General features: G+C 32.7%; 1 non-coding gene across 1 annotated transcript; it reads left to right on the top strand.

Annotated features, from left to right (window-relative positions):
• Positions 1 to 581: 581 nt before the first annotated feature.
• On the top strand, positions 582 to 652 carry TRNAG-GCC (transfer RNA glycine (anticodon GCC)). Its single transcript has one exon. It is a non-coding gene; the product is annotated as a tRNA-Gly (tRNA).
• Positions 653 to 6,998: the final 6,346 nt, after the last annotated feature.

The following is a 6,998-nucleotide window of genomic DNA, read 5'->3' as shown; positions in this document are numbered from 1 at the left end:
TATTGCTTATTCACATGGTAATTAATTAAGTGCAATGTCAACGAGAAAGCACTATCTGTTCAATTATTTATATGTTTATCCTTTCTAGGAGAAGAGAACTTTTTATCCCCTGAGCACTGAGAAGCTGCGTTAATAAATTAGAGATTGAAATAGAGACATAAATTTTTTAATCTCGTAACCGATCTAACACCTATTGATCTACATGTTACTCACATGAGGAGCACAGTGAAAGATAAATAGAGTCCAAAATATATAATCCTAGCTTGTCGCTTTTTACTAGAGAGATTATTAATTAGATTGCTGGAGGAACTGAGGATTTATAGCAAGTGATGATATTATTTAAGCATGCAGAAAAAGGCGCATGCTGAAGTGTCCTAGCCTCACTCTTGTATGACCGCATTGAAAATAAACATCATCACTCTATCTTCAGACAACTGCATATGGAGTAGTGGCTCTATCATAAAATACGTCTTCTTGGACTTGATAAGTCGAATCATGTTCTGCCATTTTCGTGTGGGGGGGGAAAAAAAAGGATAATGACATAAATAGGGACATATAATTGCGAGAAGCCCCACTGTCGAGCACCAGTGGTCTAGTGGTAGAATAGTACCCTGCCACGGTACAGACCCGGGTTCGATTCCCGGCTGGTGCATTTCTCATTTTTCACAAGTGGACATTTTTGTAACATGGTTCTCAGCCGAAGTCCGGGTAAGACGCGACAACAGTTTCTTTTTGCTCACAAGCGTTAGTTAACCCAAATTTCTGACAACATAATATATATAACCGCACAAGCACAAATCGTTGAGGAATTAACTAAGTCAAGTCATAATTAATTTTAGTAAAAACTCAAAATTATACTCTTTTATATATATATATATATATGATTCAGTTAGCAGTAAAAATTTAACATGCTTAATCTATTATTTTAGAAAAATGTTCATTATGCAAGAATGAGTGTGAGAACAATTATTTCAATACAAAATTATCTTTATCACATGTCATTAAAAAATACAGCTAGCGTACGCACATATGCACATTTTCCTCGTAAATTTTGCTTTTTTCTTAATAATTTCCTCTATGTCTGTTTGTGACCTCTGTTTGATCAAGTTAATAGGTTCATCTTTCTCCTGTACATGACTCAGGAGAGATTTTATCTTTATAATACTCTTTTCTTTTCTTTTCTTTTTTTGATTTCTTCATTGTAAAAAAATTATGTATAGTCCTGATTAACTTGCCCCAGGTTTGCCCAGAGAATGATCGATCTGATCTAATTTCCGATCTTTTTTTTCCCTCAGTATGCTGTTGCTGCATTATCATCATTCTCAAATGTTGCTATTATTTACTTAATTATTTTTTTAATTTGACGCTATCCATCTACGCCGATATATATAATATAATCCCATCAAACAGAAACCCGTATCAATGACATGATGATGCTCGAGAATAAAGTGAAATCTGGAATAAAGTCGTATAAGCTGCAGTCATAAGAAAAGTATATCATAATTGAATGACATTTGAAAATACATTCTCATCCATTTTTTCAAATCTTGATTCCGAGGGAACTTGCTTGTAAGCTTGAAATTATTGAGTTCCCACTCTAACTTAATTGGTTCATTAGTAGCTATGCAAGATCATAAAATACTGACCTCATTGTATCAGCATATAGTGTCCCATTAATCTATATATATATATATATATATATTTTAATGTAAAATCTGAAACCATATTTTCTATATATGTTACGAATACTGTTGTTCACTTTAAATTTGATGTATATGCCAATTATTTGCTTTTTAACAGGAGGAAAAAAAAACCATAAGAAATTATAAATTAATTGAAAATTAGGTTAAACTGCATTTATTTAGGTAGAAGAAGGATGACGTGTACTCCATGACAAGAATCAACAATAGGGCTTAGAAAGTAAAGCCAACATTTTCCGGGATTTCTCTCGGGTGATGTTTGAAGCAAACCCCACCATTAACAATTAATTAATTCCAATTTAATCAATCTCACTCTTACTTTTGATGGAAAAGGGGTTTAATTGGTGGTGGACATTTCATTAATGCTAGCTTCGTCGATTCCTTTCATTATAATTGGAGTTGATACTGCCTCCTCACAGTATAGTCTCACAGAAAAAGATTGATAAGTAGTTGCAAGTGGTGGCATGCTTACACTTGGAAAGGCAAATAGAACAAAAGTATAGATTACATAGATTTATATTTTTGTTTTTAATGGTCTTGCACAGGAAGGCACTAGCTATATATATATTATGACAAATATATTCATAAGTTTTTCAATGAAATTTCTTAATCAAATTATGACATATATATACAGGCTAAAGTATACTTTTTCTTGGGGGGGGATAATTAGTATATATTTTGTTTAGTTAAGAAAGATATATATATATTATTCATTAATTTGATAGTAGATATCAAATGAATCATACAGTGCATTATAATATTATTGAGAGAGCATGTAATTATTAGATTAAAAGGGGTCCATAGTGTGACTTTAGCTTTGGAGTGTTGTGTCCAAGTTGCAAACAATATTGACATTAAATAATCAAGGGATTAGGAACTATGACACGTGAATCCATGTGAAGATGGGGCCTACGGGCTGCGATGTGCCTCTCTTGGATCCCTTCAAGGTTAATATATATAACATCCTTTTAACTACGGCTTCATCCATCACATTATATGAGTTCTCCAATTAATTAATTAATTAATTAAAGTATTGGTTATAACTTTAATATCAACTTTGGACATATCCTTGCTCTCACAAAGACAATTTGACTGACACAACTCTTGCTTTATTTCTAGTAAAGAGGGAAATTACCGAGTGCTAACCACATGAACTTTTGGATAGCTTATGATGAACTCGATCATGTGAAAACCATTTAATTTATTGAATTTTGAATTACAATGCTCTGAGAAACATCGTCCTTGCCCATAATATATATTTAAACTGCGATAATTTGGTCTTGGAAGAACTTTACTTTGATTCATTAAAATCCATTGACATCAAAATCAAATTTAGTAATTCTCCATTGGAATGCTTTTATTTAATTGGGTATCTCTTTCTATGAACTGTGTGCTTAATATTGCTTTTCATTTTGTTTGCATGAATGTCCCTCAAAATTAAGTAAACCCATCCTGAACAAGTTGGGGAACAGAAGTATAGGAGGCTGAACACTATAATCTATATTAATCTCATAATTGAAAAATTAACTTCAAATCAAACTCTTAATAATTCTTAGGTCACTAAAATAATTCCTTTTTGAAACAAACGCCTGGATGAAACGTCCAACACTTTTTGCACACATGATCTTGTTTAAGCACAAGACTTCCCTAAATCATACGTTGGTTGCATTAATCATAAGCAAAATCTAAAGGTAGATATGTATGCAAACTTGTGCAAGCACTTCCCACTAAACGTCATAAGGGGAGAAAAACTAAAAGTAGACACCATAATTTCAATAAACCAATAGAAGAGGAAAGAGCAAAGAATATGCGTAATAGAATAGAAAGTCTCTAGCCAGATCCATCTATCCCCCAATAAATCATATCCTCCTACAAACAAACAAGAGAGGATGGTGATACCAAATTAAAAACTCACCCTTGCGAGCTTATCCTTTCGTAGAGACCAAGGAAAATAACAATGGCCAGGACCACTTATAAAACATACTCCGGTCCTTATTATAGACCCATTTGACCCTAATTATAAGACCATCCATCTTTATATTACATTTTTTTCCAAGATAATCCATAATGATAGTTTTAGACTTAATTAGCAAGGATATTAGGAATAACATTATTTATTATAAATAACCACTTACACTTCTTAATCTCCTCAATTGGGTCTTATAATTAGGACCGTATAATATTATGATGAACAATAACGCCATGGCTTGCCGTTAGTGGACTCTGTAAATCTACAATAACCTATGTTCAAATAAAACTACGGAACATGCAACCACCAAAAACTAAGCGATTTTCAAACTGCTCCTGGATATTATATAGACTTCTCATCAAGGTTTACTACAAATAAAGAATCGCCCACTTATCTTTTTCCTTAGAAAATCGAAGGAAAAAAAGAAAGAAATAAGACTTCTTTTGCCCCAAGCTTACCCCTACATCTTTTCATTTGTTTTAGATATGAGCCTTCTGTTCTGCTCCAATCCTTTAATAATTTGTTCTTGAAATATTCTTAATGACATGACTTTTTTAATTTCAAAGGAAAATTAAGTGGAGAAGTACGTTCAATGGATTTGTGCGTTTTACTGTTTGGTTATTATTGCGTGAGTAGCTATCATATGTATTTCAATTCCATCTTGATTATGGACACATTTAAATTATGTATGTGATGTAAAAGTTGCGAAACTGTACAGGGCAGTGACAAAGCATGTCTGAGTTGGACAGAAAGATTCTCCATTGTAAAGGTCAGATTGATGAGCTCTTCCTTTACGGTTTCTTGCTGGACAGTTAGTAGCTAAAAGGAGGAAAGACAAAATCCTTTATCAAGTTTTCTTGTCTTGAAAGATTGGATGAGGTGAAGAGTAGTGAAAGTAGTGGACGGGGTGAATTGAATAATTCAACTGAATTAATTAATTAAAATCCCACATGTCGCCTCGTTTTTTGTTTATTGCTATAATTGTTTAACGAATTACCCATTCATTATGTCTCAGCTATTAAATATATTATGTTAGAATATATCATTTTTTAGGTTCTTTTTATTACTTTAAATAATTAAATAATATCCCAACACCTTTATGCAATGCAACTACAATTGACTCAATTCCATTATATGTGGAAGGAAATGTATTTAAAACAGTTACATGCATTCCTGAGATGATGTTCTCCTGAGGTACTATATACTATATATACAATATTATACTTAAATCATGACAGGATAAGATGAATTAAATAAACCATTTATTGTTCACCTGCTTTTTGCGTAGAGTAAATTGTAGAATATACAGATCAATGTGCTGCGTCATGGGACGGATAACTTATTGCCAATATTTGACAGTGGGTTATGTGCGTGGAGAAATTAAGACGTACATGCATCAACGTTCTCGGTTTTTGTTTTCTTTTCTATCCAATTACAATACATAAAATATTAAAAAAACATGCTAACAAAAAATTAACAACAATAATTTTTTATTTAGAAAAGCTCATTATCTAAATGGTTGGAACTTGAAACAAAAAAAAAAAATTTCTTAATAAACTCGCCTCTTAATTTGCGACTCCTTGTAACTGATATACCATAAGTTCATAACTACTACTCCTCTGTTCTAAATTCAGCAAGAAAACAGTTAACGTTATTAAAAATTACTTACTCTTTCGACGTCAGATGTCTATACTCTTATATGATAGAGGGACTTATTAAGGAAAACCTTCAACAGTCATTCTTATAAAACACCGAAATGTCCTATATTTTTAAATATGGAAGGAGTAAAAAAATGTGTTATAATTTTGAAAAGAGGATGCATATAGTTGTACTTATATCTAATAAAGAAAGCAAATTAACTTACAGCCAGTTTGCAGGTTATTAAAATCTTTGAATCATAGCCATGCGCTGACTAATGCCTATCCTTAAGTTTCAAATTAATTTAATAAAGATTAGTTGAAGACAATCCATTGGCCATCGGCTTCGCCCCGTCGGAAATCAATCAAGACTCAAGAGCTCTCTTTTTCCTAGTAAATTAAGAATTGGGGACCAACCTTTTTCAAATTGATCCGAGGTATGGCGAATTAATTATTACTGATGAGGTTCAGCTTAATTAGATTAATATTAATGCTAATCAAGAATTTTCAAAATTGAAAAAGTTGTTTTTGAATTTCAATTGGAATTAAAGGAATATCTTAAATTAAAACTAATAAAAAGAGAATATGTATAAATAATCTAATTAATGGAGGTTGATCTAATAGATAAGAATCATTTAATTTATACAACTCTCAAGGGTGTAAATTCAAACTCTATTTTTGACGTGAGAAGATCGACTTCGCCAATTAAACTCACTTCAACTGTAATTAGTTTAAAGTTCAATTCTCCAACAGCTTTAGGAAGAAAGGTATATAAATAGTGGCTAAGGGAATAAAAAAGATAGTTGTAGTTATAATAGCATACTGCTCTTCATGTCATAATTGGTTTAACTTAAGTCAATCTAACAGATTAATTCGATTAAACAAAATACCCAAGCGCTTTTGAATAGAAAAAATATATATTTATATAAATATTTCTCGTCAGATCACAGAACCCAACACCAAAGGTCAATATATATTGATAATGTTTCTCTGTAGCTCCAAAGTATCTATCATGCCACGTTTCCCCTAGATTTTCTAATAAAGTGATGACCCTTAATCAACTCAGAGAGATAAGAATAGGAGGCAATCAAAATCAATATTAATAACATTGTAAGAGGGGCGACGAAAATAATTGGAAGCATATTTTAATGGGAAAATGCTGAACTTTGCACGAGTGACATGTAGCCAAGGGCTTATCACTGAGTGACTCTCAGAGTACTGCCTTTGGAAGCACTCAATGCTTTCAATCAAACATAGAAAACTAAAATAATAATAATAATAATAATAATTCTTAGGGAGAAGAGAGAGTCAGAGTCAGTGTGGCAGAAGTGAAGTGCAGAAACCTTGGTGCACACATGGAGGCATGGACAGATAGAGAAATCCGAAATCCCCCATTCTGCCGAAGTATGCTTTTGATTTTGTCTTCGGGCGACTCGTTTTGAGCCTACAACACGTGGGTGGGGGATGTCAAAAGTGTCTGCACTTTGATCTCATCCAAAAAAACGAGTGAGAGAGAGAGAGAGAGGAGAGAGAGGAGATGAGAGAGAGACTACTCCAAACGCATCACAGACATCTTCGACTGGAACAAACAACAAAGTATGTACACATGCATGCCTTAGCAGAGTCTATATAATATATAATTTACTCAATTTGTGTGTGTGCTCGTAAGGTGAGCAGAATCTTGCGACAAAG

The sequence above is a fragment of the Neltuma alba genome, unplaced genomic scaffold, assembly GCF_004799145.2.
Source record: "Neltuma alba isolate B1F8T4 unplaced genomic scaffold, ASM479914v2 tig00013391_pilon, whole genome shotgun sequence".
Classification (NCBI taxonomy): domain Eukaryota; kingdom Viridiplantae; phylum Streptophyta; class Magnoliopsida; order Fabales; family Fabaceae; genus Neltuma; species Neltuma alba.
This window is presented reverse-complemented; position numbering and strand designations above follow the sequence as displayed.